The 23,285-nt window shown below is 44.1% G+C and overlaps 1 protein-coding gene and 1 long non-coding RNA gene across 2 annotated transcripts in view; one reads left to right on the forward strand and one right to left on the reverse strand.

The window, feature by feature from the left end:
• Window positions 1-23,285, forward strand: part of TCERG1L (transcription elongation regulator 1 like) — a 200,112-nt gene that overhangs the window by 76,108 nt on the left and 100,719 nt on the right. The gene's annotated exons all lie outside the window — the stretch shown is intronic.
• Window positions 1,653-20,605, reverse strand: LOC123018524. The gene is made up of 3 exons (XR_006413792.1): window positions 20,520-20,605; window positions 20,359-20,362; window positions 1,653-1,723 (listed from the first exon to the last, which is right to left on the reverse strand). It is a non-coding gene; the product is annotated as an uncharacterized LOC123018524 (long non-coding RNA).

Consider the following 23,285-nt stretch of genomic DNA (forward strand, 5'->3'; position numbering starts at 1 on the left):
AAGAAGAAGAAGAAGAAGAAGAAGAAACATTTAACAGCACTGTAATGTTTCTTTGAGTAACCAGGCTAAGAATTTTGCAATATCTATTTAAAAGTACAACTTTCTTTATACAGTATGTGATTCATGTTTTGAAAAAAATAAAATATTGTGTAATATATTTATGTAACACATTTTGTTTGTTTGTTGTTTGTTTCATTTCTATACTGTCCCACAGCTGGCCAATAATCCTTCAGGCAGCAAATATTTTATAGAATGAAAGAAATATGGTTTCCCAACTTTTCCTAATTTATGTTCCAATTCCAAAGAAGGGCAATGCCAAAGAATGTTCAAACTACCACACCATTGCACTCATTTCACATGCTAGCAATGTTATGCTCAAAATCCTACAAGTTAGGCTCCAGCAGTATGTGGACCAAGAACTACCAGAAGTACAGGCATGGTTTTGAAGAGGCAGAGGCATTTATTTATTTATACCATTTCTATGCTGCCCCATTCGCAAAAAGCCTTGGGGCGACTTACAACATAAATAAACAATTATATAATTAGACTTAAAAAAACGGAAACATCTCAGCACATACATAAAAACCCAATAAATACAAGCAATAAATTAACAATTAAAATAACTTTAAAATAAAAAGGTCTTGGTCTGGCGCCAAAAAACAAATAATGACGGCGCCAGGCAGACCTCTCTGGGGAGCACATTCCATAGGTAGAGATCAAATTGCCAACTAGAGATCAAATTGCCAACATGAATCACAAGTTGGAATTAAGATTGCTGAGAGAAATATCAACAACCTCAGATATGCAGATGATATCACTCTAATGGCAGAAAGTGAAGAGGAACTAAAGAGCCTCTTGCTGCAGGTGAAAGAGGAGAGTGCAAAAGTTGGCTTGAAACTCAGTATTAAGAAAACTAAGATCATGGCATCTGGTCCCATCATTTCCTGGCAAATAGATGGGGAAGAAGTGGAGGTAGTGACAGATTTTATTTTCCTGGGCTCCAAGATCACCGCAGATGGGGACTGCAGCCAAGAAATTAAAAGACGCTTGCTCCTGGGGAGGAAAGCTATGGCAAATCTAGACAGCGTACTAAAAACCACAGACATCACCCTGCTGACAAAAGTGCGTATACTCAAGGCTATGGTTTTCCCAGTTGCAATGTATGGCTGTGACATGGCCTTCCAGGAAGGAGTAAAGCCACTGTAATACCGTGCCTCCAAGTACCAACCCAGCCAGCCTGTCCAACAAGACACCATGGGCAATAGTGTAGAAAGCCTATTGAAATAAAACATAGAAACAGCACAAGTCAGAAGGATCCTCCTGGGCCATCTAGTCTGAGCCCCAGCTCCAGCCAGCTCCACACATGACATGCCTCCCATGTGCACGTCCAGCCTATCCTTGAACACCCTTACCGATGGGGCTTCAACCACTTCCCATGGAAGCCTATTCAATACTCTCAGGGTCCTGATTGTCAGGAAGTACTTTCTGGCATATAAATTGAACCTTGATTCCCTGAACTTTGCTCCATTGGAACATATCCTGCATTCCTCTGTGGGAGAAAACAAGTCTCTACCCACCTCAGTGTGACACCCCCTCACATATATCACCAACAGATCCTCTTGGAGTCTCCTCTTCTCCAGGCTGAAAAGACCCAGTTCCCTCAGTCTTGCCTCAAATGGCTTTCCCTGCAATCTGGCCACCATCCTTGTGACCCTATGCTGCACTGATTCCAACATGACTATATTCTTCCTATAATGTGGAGCCCAGAAATGAACTCAGTACTCCAGTTGCAAGCTTACCAGATTCATATAAAGTGGCAGTAATTCCTCTCTCAATCTGGAAGTCATTCTTCTGGCTATGCAACCAAGGGTGGCATTCACCCTCTTGACCACTGTGTCACACTGCTGACTCATGTTAAGACTGCAGTTGACCAGTACCCTGAGATCCCTTCACAAGTGCTGCTCTCCAGCCACTTATCACCTAACCTGTACTTACGACAGCTATTCCTATGCCCCAAGTGCAAGACCTTGCACTTATCCACATTGAACACCATCCTGTTGTCCCCTGCCCACGTCCATAGTCTGTTCAGATCCTTTTGGATCTGGCATACCTGCTCCTCAATTGTTGCCAGCACCCCCAGTTTAGTATCATCTGAGAATGTGATCAGCATGGATCAAGATAATCTGGAAGTGGATCAAGATAATCTGTTTCATCCAAGAGTGCCTGGAGCAGCTTGTCCACCACCCGCTCAAGCACAAATCGCCCAAAATTATGATGTTTACCACCAGCCATAATTGGCAAAGGTCTCTGGGTCCAGGTTTGGCTTTTTTAGAATTGGTCTTCTCACAGCCTCCACAGTATATTTGTACATGTTGGTACAAATCTGCACTTCAGAAAAGTCATGAATCTGCAAAATATGAAACGCTTCCCCAAAATGTGCATTTTAAACATTGTGGTCTATTGTGAAGAATGCACATTTTTGGTCAGGGTTTTGACAGGCATGATTAGACAGAGCAGTGGAACTACAACAGCTAAGTATAGTCCTAAAGGAAGAAGTGCATCAACAAGCTGAAGCAGAAAAGAGAACCCCGAGGGAAGGGAAAATGAGGAAACTCCCTGGAACAAGGTAACAGTTAAATGCAAAAGAAGACACCCTTCACTAGTGGAAACAGTGGAAGTCTTGAACTGCTTTAAGTTAATTGATGAAGAAAGGAGCAAGAAACTCCTGTGAAAGAGCTACATGACACACAGAATAACTCTGAACAAAGAATCAAAAGGTCAATCAAGTAAGGAAAAAGATATCAAAGTTTGTAACAACAAAAGGAGAAGAGTGATAGTTGTGGGAGATTCACTGTTGTACAAGATGGAAAAATACATATTTTGCAAGGACCCACACAATTACCAAGTATGTTGTCTTCCTGGAGCTAAGATTAATGATATAACCAATAAGTTCACGCATCTTTACTCATACAATTCACTGATAAATGACCCTTCTCATCAACAGGGGACCTAATGACACTGCTAGGAGAAGCTTTGATGACATAACATCAGACTTTGAAGCTTAAGGGAGGAAAATAAAAAACACTGGGACTTTTCTCCAATCCTACCAGTACATGGAAGAGGAACTTTTACAGAAAGCAAAATCCTTCAAGCGAATGACTGTTTACAATGGTGGTACAGTAAAGAGAGATTTGGATTCTGTGACCACAAACTAAGGTTCCTGGAAGATGGACTATTGGCTCACAAATGTAAGGAATGGAATCCAAGCAATGACGATACAGGAGGCAAAGTACCAAGCAGCAACAGTTTAATACATTCTGGCCAGACCAAGCACTCACCCCAAAGGTAGTGCACTGGGGAGCAGTTTATACAGCCTTTTATTGCCTACTTCACGCACAAAGTCCCTGCCTCCTTTTTCCCATTGGTGGGATACTGGGAGTTCACATTCTTCCCGTCTGCCTTCATCATACTACTCCTTGGTATGTTACCCCGCCCCCCCAGCTCATACGTCCCATGTTCATGTTAATGACCCTCTGAGTCATAGTAGGAGGCACCACTAATATGCATTAGCTTATTACGCAGCCGTACCTTGGATTCTAAGTTCAAAAATTTAATGCCATGTCTACCAATTACATCTTGTAGTCTATCAGTTTGTGTTAATCACAATAACTATATTAATCATTAAGTGATCTATATAGCTTTACCCATTCTAATCACAATACCTTTATTAATCACTAAGTGATCCATGGCTTTACCTGTTCTAGTTTGTTAATCACAATACCTTTATTAATCACCAAGCGATCCATAGTTTTACCTGCTCTAGTTTGTTAGTCACAGAAATCTTCTACTTCTCACAATCCACCCTTTTTCTTTTGGTTCTATCTTACTGTGACTAATTCTTCACTGGGTTTTCCTAAAAGTCCCTGTAGCATAGCCTTTTCAGCTTCAAACTCCTCATGTTTCAGCACCACTGAGAAGGTCATTATTCACTGCCCCTGGGAATTACATTTGTGGGTAGTTACTACGTGGATGGATTCTATAGTTCTCTGCACCATTCTCATTACCAATGGAACCGAACAGGGCAAGAGTGACAGTCCTCCAAACACCATTCCGACCATTAGTAATATTTTTTTCCGGTCTCCTAACCAATCTCCCAGTCCGATGGATTCCAAAATTCCTCTCCATTTCTGGACTGGGACATGAATCAGTTTCCTCATTCGATCGGTTATTTCTTCGATAATCCTTCCTGTTTCATCTATCTGGAGACAACAATTTGTGAGGTTGAATTTTCCACACACTCCACCTTCTTCAGCTAAGAGGTAATCCAATGCTAATCGATTTTGGTAAATGGCTGCTCTCATCTGGGCATTCTGTTTTACCAGTACGTACAGTGCTATTGAGGTTTCATTAGTGATTCCTCCAGTACTGCCTGCAATCTGATAATTCTATTTAACATATATATAGGGGTTCGATATCCATACATCCCATCCTCGGCCCAGGTAGCCGGGCCGTAGTACTGGATTATCCGTTCAGGAGGCCATTCATCATTTTTCCAATTTCCAATCTTTAGACCTCTTCCTACCCCTCTTCTGCTTCTCCTTAGGTCATCATATACCATGACCCCTAACCTTTCTCCTCTGGTTACTGGGATCAGGAAGAAGCTGGGCCTTATTGTGCCTAGTACACAGGCCCCACACTATCCTTCTGGTGATGAGGGGTATGCATTCTTTCCACATATCCAGTACAGACCTGCTGGAGCTTTCCATGCTAGAGAAGCATTACGACCATTGATCCAAACCTCATGTAAGTGTGTGTGGGTGGGAAAAGGATTTCTGGTTATCATTCCTGGGTGTGTGGGAGTGGGGTACCATCAAGAGGACTGGTTTGCCACGTATGTGGTTTCGCACACTAGGCTCCCCATATCCTTGTTAAAAGGATCCCCACATGACCTACTCACACAAGTATGCCCCACTATAGAGGTTGCCAGCCCCCATGCTGATGGGCCATAGGGGTCATGAAACTGAGTAAAATTTATGTGAGTCAGGTTGCCTAAAACTATTTTCTGGGCTTTCCATGGCCATTGCTCTTCCATATTAGTTCCTCCACACACATAACAATTAGTGACTTTTAATGAGCTTGCAATTTTCTCAGCTAAATTTATAAACAAATTCTTGGCCCTTTTTAAACAGGTCCATTCCTTCATTTGGACTTCTGATTCACTTAGCACCTCATAAAAGGAATGGAATATTCAGTGTGCGTCCAATTTACTACCCTTAAAGTTAAGAGGGTAGTTGGATCCAGTCCTGATCCATCAATTCCAAACCCAAAATGTTGAGTCATCTCCTGTCTTCTCTGCGCACCTTCCAATAGGGATGGAATAGTTTGAAGCATTACCGGATTACAAGTAAAAAGAGAGCAGGCCGCAGGGGTTTGGCCCTTAAACAGGGTTATAATTTTTCCTTGCATAGTTCCATAGTTACTGGTACTCCAGCTGACACAACTCCATCCCGCACATTCCTTAGGACTAAAGCAGGGAGATCCTATTGTGAAGGGGTAAGAAGATCGATATGCATCCGTGGGTTTTTCCTTACACAAGTATTTATGGTCTTTCGCATAGGCCCATACCCAGTTCATGCTACCACATGAATACTTGACCGCATTCATTCCTAATACTTGGCAGGCATCAAAGGTTAAGTTAACGGGCCTGTGCATTTCAAATACCTGGACCGATGTTATGAACTTTTCATCCCCTTCCCACCTTTCATTAGCTACTGCCGACCTGATTTCCAGGTAAGTTCTAAATGGAGGTACTTTGGGATCATAGCAAACAATCCCCTTTGTGGTATTACACTTGGAATACATAACCCTCTGATATTGACATCTCCTGATCGGGTCTCTAAAATTATACTCTGTATGGTATATCAGAGTCTGGTTGATCTGGTTGTGATATTTAGTCTGTTTGATGCAAGGGGCACAATCCTCAAACCCAGAATTAGACGTGTCCTCATGTGTTCCCACACCCATTGGGAGGACAAGGCACCATAATGTTACTTCGAGCCATGTCCTGTTCTTCCTCCTGGTCTAGCCAGTCCTCTATTAACATAATGTCACACTCACTGGTACAATCAGTGTGTACAGGTGCACAATTGGGACAATGTGCACAGCAGCAACACACACACCAGCAGCTACACTCACAGAACCAACACATCCGAGGACTAGGCTCTTAAGTCACCTGACCAGTCCTCCCATGCTGCTTCAGGTCCTTCCGGCATAGCTGAAGTTTCAGAGGTTTGTTTCCAGCAGACACCACCCACTCCTCCTGTTCTGGTGGTGAAACGGGCCCTTTTCCCCGGGTGTAATGGGTTCACCCTTTTTCTTTTGTCCGCAGGGATGTTTCAGTTGTTAGTAATACCAGAAAGGGACCTTCCCAGTCAGCTTGTAATTTCGAGTTTTTCCAGGTTTTAATCGGGACCCAATCTCCAGGGTTGAATCGATGCACCACAAATTCCAGAGGCGCAGTCTGAGCCAGGAGTCCCTTTTCCCTGAGGGTAGACAAAGAAGAAGAAATCCCCAGTATATAGTTCTGCAAGAATTTATCTTTGGATTTGTAGCTAGGGAGGGCCTCTACCGCTCCCATGTACGGGAGTCCAAACAACATTTCATAGGGCAATATGTCCACATCCTTACGGGGAGCAGTGCGTATGCGGAGTAGAGCAATGGGTAGATACTTAGTCCAGGGTAGACGGGTGTCTACCACTAATTTGGATAAACACTTCTTTAGGGTCTGATTCATTCTTTCCACTTTGCCCGATGAGGGAGGATGCCAAGGAGTATGATATCCCCAGCTGATCCCTATCCCTTCCATTATTCCTTGTAGGACTTTAGATGTAAAATGACTGCCTTGATCTGAGTCCACTCTTTCTACTATTCCATACTGAGGTATTATCTGTTCTAATATTATCTTGGCCACCCCGCTCGCTGTGGCTGAAGCCAGAGGATAGGCTTCCACCCACTCAGTCAGGTGATCCACCAAGACCAAAAGATACCTTAGAGTACCTACTGCTGGAAGTTCTGTGAAATCTATTTGTGTGCTTTGAAATGGTCGGAGTCCTGGCTCCCTGCCTCCTACAGGCTGCTTCCTAAGTACCTGCTTATTCACCTTTTTGCAAATTAGGCATCCTTCCACCACTTGCTTCGCCACCGTGGGTATCCCCACACATCCAAAGTTACGGAGCATGAGGTCACACATGGCTTGAGTTCCCCAGTGGCTTCCTTGATGTAAAATTCTCATCAACTCACGCATAATCTGCTTGTTAACCATTTGCCTCCCATCTGGCAATACCCATTTTCCTTCCTGGGATTTAATAGCGCCTATTCCCTTGAGCTGTTCCTTCTCTTTTTTGGTAAAAATAGGGTTTACCTGCGGGACCGGGATCCTTGGGGTAAACATGAACACTGGTGTTAATCCTTCACAGAGTTCCCTAGCTACTTCATCCGCTAACCGATTCCCTCTAGCTTTGAAGGAATCCCCCTTTTGGTGGCCATTCACATGCTCCACTATCTCAGAGGGCAGTAAAAGATCATGGAGGGTCTGGGTGATGAGTTCTTGGTGGGCCAAACTTTTTCCTTTACTATTTATGAGTCCCCATTCTTCCCATATTTTTCCAAAGGTGTGCGCTACTCCAAAAGCATATTTAGAATCCGTGTATATGGTTCCCTCCTCTCCACTTAACTTCAGAGCTTGATCTAGTGCATAGAGCTCACAGGTTTGTGCTGACCAATCAGATGGTAAGGCCCCGTGTGCCCTTATGGATCCTCCTACTCCCTCTATTATGGCTTATCCATTTTGCCACTACACATTGATCACCATAGAGGACCCATTGATAAACAATCCCTCCCCTAAAGGGAAGGGCTGCTCCCTCAAATCTGATCTCACCTTGGTTTGGTATTCAATCAAATCTAAGCATTGATGTTCCAATTCATGCTGTTTTTCATCCCCTTTCCACAGAAAAGTGGCCAGATTTACCCGTGAGTCTACACTCAACACCAAGTCATCCCTTTCCAATAGTATAGCTTCATACTTCAGGATCTGGGATTCCGTTAGCCACCTCCCTGCTTGCTGAGTTAGTATGCTCCTCACTTGGTGAGGAGTGCTGACCACTAAGGCCCCTCCAAATGTCAGCTTCCTAGCTTCTTTCACTAAGAGGGTGGTAGCTGCCACTGCCTGAACACATTTCAGCCATCCTCAGGAGACCGGGTCCAAGATTTTGGAGAGGAAAGCCACTGACTGTTTTCTTCCTCCCCAATCCTGGGCCAGGACCCCCAATGCCGTCCCTCCCTGGGCATTCACAAATAAATGGAAAGGCTTTTCCAATGAAGGGAGGGCCAAAACAGGTGCCAATATTAACTCTTGCTTTAACTGTTCTACCCATTTTACTTCTTCCTCCTCCCAGTGTAGCTTTTCTGGTTCTGACTCTAGCAATTTCCCATATAACCCTTTTGTCTTTTGAGCATAGGCTTCTAACCAAAGCCTGCAATATCCCACTAATCCCAGAAATTTTCGAAGTTCCCGCTTTGTGCGAGGCAGAGGCAGTTCCACAATGCCCTGTATCCTTTCTGGATTAATTCTCCTCTTTCCCTCACTAATCAAATGTCCTAAATACTTTACTTCTTGTTCTACATATTGTAATTTCTTCCTTGAAACCCTCAGCCCAGATTGTCCTATTGAGTAGGTAGTTGGTAGCCTTGGCTACTAATTTGCTCTTTTCCCCTGACAGTAGATAGAGGAGAGTGATCCCTGTTGGTGTTTTAAATGTTTCCAATAGTTGTCCTAAAGCTTGTCCGAATAAGTTCGGAGGTTCCGTGAATCCCTGGGGGAGGATCGTCCAACGGAGCTGTTGCCTGCATCCTGTTTGAGGATCCTCCCATTCAAATGCAAAAAGATCTCTGCTCTGTTCATGCAAAGGACAGCACCAAAATGCATCCTTCAAATCGACTGTCAAGAACCATTTGTGTTTGTGAGGAATCCTACTCAAGAGAGTTTAAGGATTCGGGACTACAGAATGCCTGACTACCACTATTTCATTAATTTTTCTCAAATCCTGCACCAAGCAATAGGTCCCATCAGGCTTTCTGAGTGGGAGAATCGGGGTATTGTACGAGGACATGCAAGGTTCCAATAAGCCATCCTCCAATAATCCCTCTATCACTGGCTTAAGGCCTCTCCTTCCTTCCTGTGGTATAGGATACTGCCTTTGGGTCACCACTTCCCCTGGATTTTTCAATTGAATTTTTATAGGGAGCATATCAAGTCGCCCCCAGTTCCCTGGACCAGCCCATACCACAGGGTTGATCCTTTTTTTATCTTCTTTAAGGAGGGCTAAGGTAACTTTTAGAGTGCCCTCCTGACTTTTCAAATTGAGCCCTAAACCTATGATAGAATCTCTTCCTAGGAGGCTACATCCTGCCTCTGGAATATACAGAATACTTTGAGTTATACTCTCTTTCCCTACTCTAAGGGTAGTGGGTTGGCATTTAGCCACTGGGAACCCATCTCCTTTCACTCCTGATACTTCTAACCATTCAGTGAACAATTTCACTCCTGGAGGTATAGAGTTTATAGACGTCCGGGCTGCCCCTGTATCCACTAAAAAGACAACCTCCCCCTCCTGTGGTCCCACCTTTACATTTATCAAGGGTTCTGGGTAGGACCATATATAAAAGAATCCCTGAGTTTCCTAGTCCTCATCAAATTACATCAAGGGAACCAGTTCTTGTTCCCTCTTCAATTCTGGACACTCTCTTTTCAGGTGTCCCTTTTTCCCACAATGAAAACAATTTGCTGTTCTAATTCTTTCACCTTTTCTTTCCCTCCCTTCATTTGTGTAAGGGGATCTTCCCCATTCCTTCTCAGGCCTTATCCTTCTCTGCATTTCCTCGCTAGCTCACTGGGAGAAGATGGCTCTTTTAGGGTATGGTCGAGATCTCATTCCCCTTACCACTTCTCCCACCATTGACACCATTACCTTAGCCTGTCTTTTCTGATTTTCCTCTTCTCTTCATACATATACTTTCTGGGCTTCTCTAAGTAATTCCTCAATAGACTTCTCATTCCAGTCCTCTATTTTTTGTAATTATCTTTGAATATCTGGCCATGATTTAGTCACAAAATGAATCTTCAGTACTCCTTCTGAAACTGGGTCTTCAGGTTTTAGTCCTGAGAATTTCCTAAACCTATCTTTCAGCCTTTGTAGAAAGGCTGATGGGTTCTCATCTTTTTCTTGTTGAATTTCAAATGCCTTGGCCAGATTTTGGGTTTTCGGAGTTGCCTCTCTAATTCCCACTACAAGTAATCCTCTAAGTTCCTTCATCTTTGTACGATCCGCCGAAGTATTGTGATCCCACCGGGGGTCCACATTGGGAAATTTATCCTCGGCCAATTCAACCCCAGCTGCTGGCGGGTTTTGTCTTTCCCACTCCCTCAAAGCTGCTCTTCTTATTAGTCCCCTTTCTTCCCCCATAAAGAGGGTATTTATAATGGACATTTGTTCCTCCCAGGTGTAGATGTTTGGTCCTAGGACTTGATCTAGTTGTTCTGCTAATCCAACTGGGTCTTTCATTAGAGATTTCATTTCCTTTTTAAAAGCCCTTACTTCTCCACTGGTCAAGGGCGCATTGACATATCCAACCCTTTGTTCCCCTGTGGGGACCTCTCTTAAAGGGTATAGCCCTTCTGACGCTTGTTTTCTCTTTCTGGTCCTTGTCCCTATTTCTACATTTCTAATACCCCTTTTACATTGTTCGTGCCCCTTTTCAAGTCCAGGGTATCTATTTGTTACCACAGACTCCAGTGGAGGATTCTCTAATACCAGAGCCATGGGTTCTTCCTGCTCCTTATGCTCCCTCTCCATCTCTTTCTTCTCTTCTTGAGACGGAGGAGCATAGGGTGGGGGAAGATGATTCAATGGTTCCCACATTTGAATCCCCTTCTCCCTTTTCTCTTTTGGTTGTAGGGCATAGATTCCTACAGGGGCTGCTTGTAACCAACAATCAGCACAGTCAGATTCTTCTTGAGAGAAAGGGTCATTATTTACATAAATGTTTAGGACCTGGCATAACCAGCCCTCATCTGCTCCAAATCGGGGCCAGAATATTGCTGGGGGTCGAATACATTCTTTTGTCCAAACAAAACAACAGTAATTAATCATCTTTTGCCTACTTTTTTCAGGGGTCCTTCCCAATGTTCCAACATCTGTTCCAAGGGACAGTTGGGAGGAATTTGGGGTAATTTGCCCCCGTTCTTGTCCTCCTCGGGCTTGGCTTTTGATCCTGAGGATCCCATGCCTGTCTTTCAGATATCTTAGTCCCTAGTAGGTCAGGAGCGGAACCTGTTGTCGTCCCTAGTGGACTTAACACTTGCTAGTGACCCTCAATAATTTTCCCAAGGCTTCCAGTCAGTCAGCCAATGCATCTGCTTCGTCCTTTTCCGGCTGTCCTCCTCACGGAGGATAGGAACTGCGGATCTGGACTCCACACTCGCTTCGTACTCCTTTGTATGTCTCAATCACTCTCTCTCAAGCCTTCGCCAGAGGTTTCCTCCCCACTGTTCACCACCAAGGCAGTACTGGGAGTCCCACTCACTTCTTACCTTGGTCCATGTATGGAGTTGCCTGGTGACCACGGCATTGGCTCCCATCCGTTGGTCCCACCAACAGAGCCCCTTCCCGGCTGCTTCTCTTTGTTCCCGTATTTCATCCAAAATTTTAAATAGAGCTGCGCCCAGGTGGTCCCTCCACCTGACCTAGGCCGCCAAAATCGACAGGACATGTCTCCCTGGTGCAGGCTGGAGAAATACTCACCTAGGACGAGCTAGGATCCCAGACGAGCCCCCAGTTGTAAGGAATGGAATCCAAGCAATGACGATACAGGAGGCAAAGTACCAAGCAGCAACAGTTTAATACGTTCTGGCCAGACCGGGCACTCACCCCAAAGGTAGTGCACTGGGGAGCAGTTTATACAGCCTTTTATTGCCTACTTCACGCACAAAGTCCCTGCCTCCTTTTTCCTATTGGTGGGATACTGGGAGTTCACATTCTTCCCGTCCGCCTTCATCATACTTCTCCTTGGTATGTTACCCCCCCCCCGCTCATATGTCCCATGTTCATGTTAATGACCCTCTGAGTCATAGTAGGAGGCACCACTAATATGCATTAGCTTATTACGCAGCCATATCTTGGATTCTAAGTTCAAAAGTTTAATGCCATGTCTACCAATTACATCTTGTAGTCTATCAGTTTGTGTTAATCATAATAACTATATTAATCATTAAGTGAACTATATAGCTTTACCCATTCTAATCACAATGCCTGTATTAATTACCAAACGATCCATGGCTTTTCCTGCTCTAGTTTGTTAGTCACAGTAATCTTCTACTTACCACACAAAGAACGGGAAGCAGATGTTTGGTCACTACATGAAAAACTTCATCAGGAGAGCTTTAAACTAAACTGTATAGGGGAGGGAGAAGTACAACATGCCATACCATCACCTGGCAAAGATTTATATATCCCAACAGAGAAAAGACCTCAGTCAGGGCCCAACAGCAGTATCCCAAAAAATGTAGGAAGAAACCAAGACACAGCAAGAATGAACTTCAATGTCTCTACACCAATGCCCAGAGTATGGAAAACAACTCAAACTTGAGCTCATAGTACATGAGGGCAATTATGATCTTAGAGGAATAACGGAAACTTCATGGGATGTCTCACATGACTGGAAGTCTACAATTGATGAATACAACCTGTTCAAGAAAAATAGAAAGGACAAAATGGGAGGTGAAGTTGCACTATATGTGAGAGACACAAGTATCTGCACTGAAATTCAAGAAGAGGAATTTAGTAGCTCCATTGAGCATCTGGCTAAATTTAAAGGGAACAAAAGTTAAGAAAAACATAGTTATTCACATATATGTATTACCAGCCACCCGGTCAAAGAAGGAACAAGGATGCAACTTTTGAAAAGCCACTTGCCAGAGTTTTCCAGAAGAATCATGAGTTCTTGACTCTCTTTGATATATGCAGGGAGACAATTTCTGCCAAACATGGTCCCTCCAAGCGATTCCTGACATGAGTTGCTGACGACTCCCTCTAACAGAAGGTAGAGTAGCAATGAGAGGAACAGCTATACTTGATTTAATACTAACAAAGATGACTCAGTGGACAAGATGCCTGGGGGAAAACTACCATGTGATACTTGAATTCTCAATTATAAAGGAGACAAAAGGTTAACACGGCAGCCAAACACTATCCTGGACTTCAAGAAAGCCAAATTGAATGAACTCAAAGCCAACAAAAAACAATGATAAGCAAGGTGCCAGGGCATCTCACTCTTAAAGGAAAAAAGGGTCCAAGAGGGGTGGGAAATCTTGGTGGGGGAGGGGGACTTCAAGCACAACTACAAAGAATTCCAACAAAAAAAATGTAGAAGACAACAGAGGGATCCCAGGTGGCTCCACAAAAAAAGCCTGAATGAAAAAAAGAACATGTACAGGAAGTGGAAGTAGGACAGGCCACAAAGGATGAATATAAACAGATAGCAAGGAATTGCAGGGACAGCATCAGGAAGGCTAAAGCAAGAAATAAAGTGAGATTAGCAAGGAATGCTAAAAACAAGAAAACCTTCTTCAAAAAAAGACTTGAGAATGAGAAGGGTGTCCAGCTACTTAAAGTGGGTGGCAGAGTGATAACAGATGACAAGGAAAAGGCAGAGGCACTCAATTCCTACTTCGCCTCAGTCTTCTCCCTCAAGAAAATCTACAACCAAGAGGAAATAGAAGCTGAAAGTGAGAGATGGCAGCCCAAGATTGACACACAAATGGTCAAGGAATACCTAGGTGAAATAAACACTTTCAAATCTCCAGGGCCTGATGAACTCCATCCCAGAGTCATAAAAGAGCTAGCGGAGGAACTCTCAGAACCACAACCATCTTTGATAAATCCTGGAAAACAGGAGAAATGCCAGACAACTGGAGAAGGGCTAACATTGATCCTATCTTCAAAAACGGGGGGAAAGGTGAACCTGAGAACTACAGACCATTTTATCTGACATCAGATATTAAAATAAGTCTGCAAGTGTCTTGAAGAAAATGTAATGATTAATAGAAACTGAGATGGATTTATTTAAAAAATCCTGCCAGACTAATCTCACTTTTTGAGAGGAATGTCTGTAGGAAATGGGCACTGGGGCAAGTAGACAAAAGGGTCTACCAGGAGGAGGAGGAGGAGGAGGCCCATTGCAGAAGGGTTCATTCCAAGACTAAGGCTGATTATTTATTTATTTAAAATATTTATATACCATCCTGTTGCAAAAGCCTCAGGACAGCTTACATAAATGAAATGACATAAAATATAACATAAATAAATTACAGGCCCACACTGGCTACACTTAAAACATATAGGAAGCAATATTAAAACATTAAAATATTGCTGAAATAAAAAGGTCTTAACCTGGCCCAGAAAAACAAATAATGATGGCACCAGGCGGACCTCTCTGGGGAGCACATTCCATAGGCAGGGTGCCACCGCAGAGAAAGCCCTCCTCCAGGTACTTTGCCTCCTAATATCTTTCATGGAGGGTTCCCAGAGGAGGGCCTCTGCTGCTGATCTCAGGAGGCGGGAGGGCAAATATGGAAGAAGGCGCTCCTTTAAGTATCCAGGTTCCAAGCCGTTAAGGGCTTTATAGGTAATAACCAGCACCTTGAATTAAGCCCAGACTTCAATGGGAAGCCAGTGAAGCTGATAGAGGACTGGGGTTATATGAGAATAACGCCCAGTCCCCATCAGCAACCTGGCTGCTCTATTTTGCACCATCTGAAGTATCTGGACTGTCTTCAAGGGCAGCCCCACGTAGAGCGCGTTGCAGAAATCCAACCAGGAAGTAACCAATGCATGAGTCACCATCGCTAGGCAACCTTCCTCCAGGTAGGGACGCAGCTGATGGATTAACCGAAGCTGAAGGAAAGTGCTCCTCGCCACCACAGTCACTTGAGCTTCCAAGGACAGCTCCGGGTCAAGGAGCACTCCCAAGCTGCAGACCCTGTCCTTCAGAGGGAGTGCAACCCCATCCAGGGCAAGGTCCAAATCACCTACCCAGGAGCTTGATCCACCCACCAACAGGACCTCCATCTTATCTGGATTGAGCTTCAGTTTATTGGCCCTCATCCAACCCATTACCTCGGCCAGGCACCGGTTCAGTACAGCCACTGCCTCAGCTGGATCGGTTGAAAAAGAGAGGTAGAGCTGGGTGTCATCAGCATACTGAAGATTCCGCAGCCCAAACCTCCTGACCTCTCCCAGCGGTTTCATGTAGATATTAAATAGCATAAAATGGAACCCTGTGGTACTCCATGGCATAACTGCCATGGCGCAGAGCCAAAGTCCCCCAACACCACCTTCTGGAATCGGCCTCTGAGGTAGGAGCAGAACCACCTCCAAGCAGTGCCTCCTACTCCCAGTCCCGCCAGCCTATCTAGAAGGATACCATGGTCGATGGTATTGAAAGTTGCTGAGAAGTCCAGGAGGACCAACGGGACGCACTCCCCCTGTCTCTCTCCCTGCACAGGTCATCAAACAGGGCGACCAAGGCAGATTCAGTACCATACCCGGGTCTGAAGCCAGACTGAAATGGGTCCAGATAATCAGTTTCATCCAAGAGTGCTTGGAGTTGTCCCGCCACCACTCGTTCCAACACCTTGCCCAAAAACAGGATGTTGGCCACCGGTCTATAATTGGCAGCCATCTCTGGATCTAGGGACGCCTTCTTTAGGACAGTCCTGATTACTGCCTCCTTTAGAGGGGCAGGCACCCGGCCGTCCCTCAGAGAGGAGTTAATGACCTCCAGGATCCAGGCACCAATCCCTTGTTTGGCTTTGGTCAGCAGCCACAATGGGCAAGGGTCAAGTAAGCAGGTGGTGGGACATACTTGTCCAAGCACCTTGTCCACATCATCAGGCCGTAATAACTGAAACTCATCCATTAATACCTGACCAGATGGAGTCATTGGTATCTCCCCTAAAGGATCTGAATCACTTGTGGAGTCCAGCTCATGACGAATCTGAGCAATTTTCTCCTTAAAGTGCTGGGCAAAGTCATCACAGCGGGCCATCGAAGGTGGTACAGCATCTTTCTTAGAGCCAGAATGTATTAGCCAATGTACCACTCGAAAGAGCTCCGTTGGATGGCACTGTGAGGAGGCAATGGAAGTGGAGAAGAATTCTTCGCCACCCTCACCGCCACAGCATAGGCTCGATAATGAGCTCATAAGCGTGTTCGGTCAGACTTATCCCGTGATTTCCTCCACCTATGCTCTAGACGTCTCCCAACCAGCTCATTGCCCATAATTCAGATGTGTACCATGGGGATGGACGGGCTCTGCTGGGCAGGAGAGGATGCTTAGGAGTGATCGTGTCAATAGCTCCACAGTTCAACCAGAGCATCAACAGGAGCTCCAGCTTTATCAACCGGAAAATCCCCCAGAGACTTCAGGAATCCATCCAGACCCATCCGGCTCCGAGGGCAGTCCAACACAACAGGGTCTGCACTCTTACAGAGGGAAAGGCCGCCATCAAACTCAAACCTCACAAGGAAGTGGTCTGACCATGACAAGGGAGTCAGACACAAATTCCTCACCCTCAGATCACCCTTTTCCTGCCTCATCAAGAAAACCAGGTCCAGCGTGTGTCCACATTCATGGATCGGGCCTATGACATGTTGAGACAGCCCCATGGCTGTCATGGAGGCCATGAAGTCCTGAGCCGCCCTGGTCAGAACAGTCTTGGCATGGAGATTGAAGTCCCCCAGGACCAACATCCTGGGGATCCTCAACATCAGGTCCGGGACGATCTCTGTCAGCTCAGGCAGGGAGTCTGATGGGCAGAAGGGTGCATGGTACACCAGCAAAATCCCCAATCTGTCTTGGTCACCCAATGCCAGGTATATGCACTCTGGACCTGGTCTCGAGAGAACAGGAAGCCCCACAAGGGAAATAGGAGTTCGATAAATTAAAGCGACCCCCCTCCCCTCCGGACGTGGCTGGTGCTAGACCAGATACCCAGGTGGGCACAGTTGAGAGAGGGATACATCCCCCCCCTCTCCTGCCCAGGTCTCTGTAATGCAAGCCAGGTCAGCCCCCTCATCCACAATTAAGTCATGGATGAGGAATGTTTTGTTATGATTATGAGTTGAGAGTTGCAAAGACCATCAGGGGCAACAGAAAGGGCTTCTATGAACATGTAAACAGCAAGAGGAAGGGGAGACATGGGGTGGGTCTGCTTAGTAAGGAGGAAGGGAAATGGGCGACTCATGTGAGGGAATAGGCACACATGCTAAATGAGTATTTTGCCCCTATGTTCTTCCCAAAGCAGGATGGAGGACAGCTACATGGAAGACTGGCAGAAACCATGGATTTAGGGGCACTGATTAGAGTCAACCCCCTAGAAGTTGCGGAGCTTCTCAGGGCACTGGACATTACAAAGGCACCAAGCTCTGACAGGTTGCCTCTGAGGGTACTTTGGGAGTTGTCAGGGGTACTTTCACGTCTGCTGGCCTCCACTTTTGAGGCCTTGTGGAGAATAGGTGAGCTTCCAGAGGACTGGAGGGTGACATCAGTGATCTTAAGCTTCAGAAAGGGTAGTGGAGAGGACATGGGGAATTACAGGCCCGTTACGTCCATTATAGGAAAGACTATGGAAAGGTTCATAATAGGGAAACCTTTAAAAACCTAAGATAGGGAAGGGAAGTTGGTGGCCATGCAGCACGACTTCCACAAAAAGGGCCCTGCCAGATGGACCTTGTGGAATTCTATTACGTTTCAAGGTGTCTAGATGGAGGGGGTACCGTCTATATGGTTTACCTAGATTTCAGCAAGGTCTTTGACAAATTGCCACATGATATCCTGGTTGAGAAATTGAAGAGTTGGTTGAGAAATTGAATTGGATTAGGGCATGGTTGACAGACTGAAAGCAGAGGGTAACTGTTAGTGGGAAATTTTCAGGATGGCGCTCAGTGATGAGTGAGGTCCCCCAGAGCTTTGTCCTAGAACTGATCCTGTTCAATCTTGTCATCAATGACCTGGAAGAGGGGGTGACCAGTCTTCTGATCAGATCTGCAGATTATATTAAAATGGGGCAATGGCCACAACTGAGGAGCAGCAACTCTGGATCCAGAAGGATCTGGACAAACTATGGAAGTGGACAGGGGACAACAGGCTGGACATGCACATGGTAGGCAGGTGATGAGTGGAGCCAACTTGGGCCAGGGTCAGACTAGATGGCCCAGGAGACCCGTTCTGACTCACTCTGTTTCCAGGTTTCTATGTCATTCTTACCTTGCGTCTTTTGGGAAAATAAAATTCAATATGAATGACTTCAGATGAAAGTGGATTTGGAAGTTTTTCAAAATCCAGAAGCCTCTGCATTCTGTAATTGAGCTTTGGAATAAATACATCATTACAATAACAAGCATATTCTATCCCTCCTGCTTTGCGTACAGAAAATAAGCTATAATAATTATGAGAAGAAATTATCTGTATTTCAATAGAAACAACTACAAAGAAACCATTTATAGCTTTCATACAGTGCAGACAGTGTGTTTGTATTATATATGAATGGAATTAACTTTTGAATCTGTTATGCTTTGCCATTTCATTCTTTGAAAATTTATGAATTAGTAAGTTAGGCATTTGTACATTTTGGGCCTGCTTGAAGCAGATTGTAGTATCTGTCTTCTTTCCTTGGATTTGATTTCTGAGTGTGCATTGGGATCATTGTGCCTGGCCTCCAGGATCACATTTCTGAATTTAGAAGTGGATGATGTGGCAGTGGGCATGATCAAAACCTGGGTACAAAAACAGGGGTGTCTCTCATCAGGAGAGCACACAATCTGCATTCATCAGGCCTCATGTGTTCCTGGAATCCTGAGCTGGCATATCATGCTGCAAGGCTGGTAAAGACATTTTCCTCAAATTTCCAGTGCAGCAAGCTAGATGAACATTATTTATCTATTTTAAAACATTTTTCTAGTGCACTCTTTATCCTTATAGGACCAGATTAGAATAAATTAATGTTGCTCTATCAGTGTATGGTAACTTAATTTGTTCAAATGGTCAGTTTCCACAAAGATTTCCTAGCAAGAATTCACAGAAAACATGAAGAATTATGTCACTGCCTTATCCTCAGTCAAGCCACTGGTCCATCTAATCAGGTAATGCCTACCCTGTGGCATTCTCCAGTGTATTAAGTGGGATTCTCATTGGACCCTACTACATTAGATCCTTAAATTTAGAGTTGTTGAGTCGGTGGATGGCAAGTGACCCACCTGGAGTCACAGTGTTGTCCTCCACAGTTTCCTGGTAGCCTCAGTTCTTCCCTGATTTGGTCACTTTCTCCCCAATTCCTGCTTGGTAGCTTCCTGGAGTTTACGCTGTTTTCTGCCCATTTTTAAACATTGAAATGCCTCTCCTATGACTTCCTTATTGGAAGTAAGATGTTTTAACTAAAAGATGCTGATATTATTTGTCTATTGGCCACAGCCCATTTGTCTTCAGCTTCACCTACCACTGGAATATTACCTCAGAGAATATCTGAAATAGAATTTGACTCTTGAGCTGAAAAGGTCTGACAATCCTGCTTAGGCTGGATAAAAAGCAAGAAGGGCTAAGTATTTATTCAAAATGGGATACGTGGCAACCAGCCAGGATACCATATATACAGTTCTGAAAACATACTTAGTTCTGTCTGCTGTTTAATCCTGTAATTTAGGTCTCTTTAGGGTTCCTTCTGAGAATGATTAGATCTTTATCCAAGCAGAAAGTAAAGCTGTTACCAAATTTTATTTAAGCATATTTTAAAGGTGATTTTGGAGATTCCCACTTAATAACAATAAATACAGGGAGAAGTGCCACTTTTGCTGCTGACTGAGAATATTATACAACTTTTAAGTATTGGAGATCTATTATGTATTCTATACAGATGTAACATGGCTGTGCTATCCCCGCAACCCAGAAGATAATGTTAATAGAAACACAGAAAACAGAGTGAGTCAGAAGGGGCCTCCCGGGCCATCTAGTCTGACCTCTGACACCAGCCGGCTCCTCTCATGACATGCCCACCATGTGGACGTCCAGCCTATCCTTGAACACCCGCACCGATGGGGCCTCAACCACCTCTCGTGGAAGCCCATTCCGCACCCTCAGGGTCCTGACTGTCAGGAAGTGCTTCCTGGCATCCAAATGGAATGGAGCTCCCTGAGCTTTGCTCCATTGGAGCGTGTCCTGCCTTCCTCTGCAGGGAAGAACAGTCTCTACCCATCTCCATGTGACATCCCCTCACATACCTGTATGTCGCCAGCATATCCCCTCTGAGTCTCCTCTTGTCCAGGTTGAAGAGACCCAGTTCCCTCAGTCTCGCCTCATACGGCATCCCCTGCAAACCGGCCACCAACCTTGTGGCCCTACGCTGCACTGACTCCAACCTGGCTATATCCTTTCTGTAATGAGGGGCCCAAAACTGAACACAATAGTCCAGTTGTGGGCGCACTAGAGTTGTGTAGAGTGGTAGTAATACCTCTCTTGATCTAGAAGCCACACTTCTGGCTATGCAACCAAGGGTGGCGTTCGCCCTCTTGACCACCGCATCACACTGCTGACTCATGTTTAGCCTGCAGTCATAATGTTTCTTGGGTTTGGGTGTGTGTGGGAGAGATCTTTGTCCTCCTATCATTAAACCAGAAGTGGAAAAACTGTTCATGAAAGCCATGCTGTATAGAAATCATTCACACTATTATTCCTTTGCCTTGTGATTTCTAAATACACCTCTTGCTGGAGTGCAATTAATCCATAATGACTTTCTTAGTACTGTATAATTAACTTCTGGTCATTGATATTTCTTCCAAGCGTATGCTTTATAGTTCAACAACATTTATTTATTTTAAAGGCACCTAACTCAATCTCTAGGATGCTGATGCATATGAATTGTAAACAAACCTATCTGATTGTCAAGATTTAGCCATGTAGCTCTTTCTATGAGATGTGTAGAGGCATGTTAGTGAATTTAGTAGTAGAAGTATATTGCATTCACTTTTATGCTGACTGTTAAAATAATAAAATGACACTTGTCATTAGATAATTATTTCATAATGATATTCTCTCACATTGTGTATGGTAAACAGGGTCTACTGCTTTTCTTCTGCATTATTTATTTAATCACCCAGAAGTATATCCTTTTACAGACTGTTGGGTAAGGAAAAAGAAATGGTGAGCATGCTTTTGCATAATCTTAAATCCAAATTTCATTTAACAGAACATCCTATGCCCCCTATTTTATTATGCTGTAAAATAGAAATGCAGAAGGAACATTTCAAACTGTATTACAAAAAGGATCAAACCATTCTATGTATATGAGTGATGAGTGATGGCCTTGTATCAAGCCTGCTTTGTTTACCAAGTTTCCCTGGATCAAAATCAAACTTAATCACTTCACAATCATAGTTCAAAATTACTTTCCATTTTAATGACACTGGGGACCTTGAAAATGATTTGCCAAGTCTACAGAATGCAGGGTTGCCTGTGGGCATTCAAAAATAACAATTCCTAGGAGCTATGATTTTCCTCAAGTATCTTCAGACTCGGTGACTTCATGCTTTGGAACACACACATGCAGCATTTGCAGTTATTGTTTTCAAATTCAAGCTGTTTCATCAGCCAAACACCTGGCATCTATACAGCATATGCAATTCCCATCCAATTGACATCTGCTTGAAGAGGCATCATGGTTTCAGATTTTCTCCACAGAGCAGGACATATTGCTGGTGGAAGTTGGATTACCTGAATATAATAAATAGTGTTTATGTTACTCTTGAAAGAAATACAAAGCACCCTCTGGAAAAGTACAAACTCCTAAAGGGCAGATATACTTTTAATAATGCCACATTTACTGCAGCATGAGCATTTGCAGGCAACAAGCTACTTCTACCAATGCAACATTATGGGTGTGTCTGATCCCCCATAAAACATGAACACATGATTAATATTTTACTAAGGCACTCTTTCCCTGCCAGATCCTTGAGCAATGCTTTCAAGCTTTCTACTTTTGGGGGAATGTTTTCCATAATGACCTGCTTCACAAGTCATATCAAGCCACAGTGAGTTGCTATTGTGGCTGGTTGCAGGATGGTTTTGAATGACATCCAAACCTGGAGTGGTTTCCCCATCATGGGTTGTTTTGTTTCATTTTGTTTCATTTGTGAAAACAAGCCATCCTGAGAAACCATAGCTTGTAGTGGGCCTGCTGAGGGTGACTTCTTGTGTGGTGTCTGAGTTTGGCAGGACAATTTTATTGTGGGTTGTTGGAAATCACTAGGCAGTCACCCAGATCCTATCAATTGATCTCATTAGTGCCACCATCATTCTCCTTCTCTTTTAAATGCTCTTCACCCCAGTTGTTTCCCTCCACTTGAAACCTTGAAGAAAGAATAGCAGACAGAGTCCCAAACATATTTGCATTTTTTCCTAACCTGCACAAGTGCACAGGAGTGAATATCAGCTGCTAGGAATTTTGTATAATTTCCCTCCAGTTTTATTGCCCTTCCTTGAAATGAACAAATGTATACATTATTGGTTGAGGCCATTAATGTATACATTATTATACATTGGTAAAGACCCCATCGGTGATGGTGTTCAAGGATAGGCTACACATGCACATGGGAGGCATGTTGTGAGTGGAGCTGGCTGGAGCTGGGGGTCAGACTAGATGGCCAGGGAGACCCCTTCTGACTCACTCTGTTTCTATGTTTCTATGTTACTGTGCAGTCTTTAAATTTATCTGTATCCGCAGATCCATCTCACTTGTCTGTCTTGAAATTTACATTTCTTTACCCACTCTCCCTTGAAAATTTGTATATGTCCTGCTCACTGCTGTGAAATCCACATGTAACATTTTAAAATTTTAAATAAACGTACATCTGATAACCAGCAAAGGAGACCAATGGAGGAATGGGACATGTATGAAGTGTGTGTGGGGGAAATAATCAAAAGTGTATGGAGCTATAGGAGAAAAAGAGGTTTAGGGTGCAAGAAGCAGACTTATTTAAAAATTATTTTCTAACAAAAGAAGAACCAAAATAGAGAATGAAATTGTCAAGTACAACTGACAATAGGGGACACTGGTACGCTTGGCTAAATAGCAGGCACTGAAGTCAGTTGGATTATTTAAGCTTGAGAACTGTAGTTTACAA

The sequence above is a fragment of the Varanus komodoensis genome, unplaced genomic scaffold (genome assembly GCF_004798865.1).
Source record: "Varanus komodoensis strain SLA01 unplaced genomic scaffold, ASM479886v1 scaffold11, whole genome shotgun sequence".
Taxonomy (NCBI): Eukaryota; Metazoa; Chordata; class Lepidosauria; order Squamata; family Varanidae; genus Varanus; species Varanus komodoensis.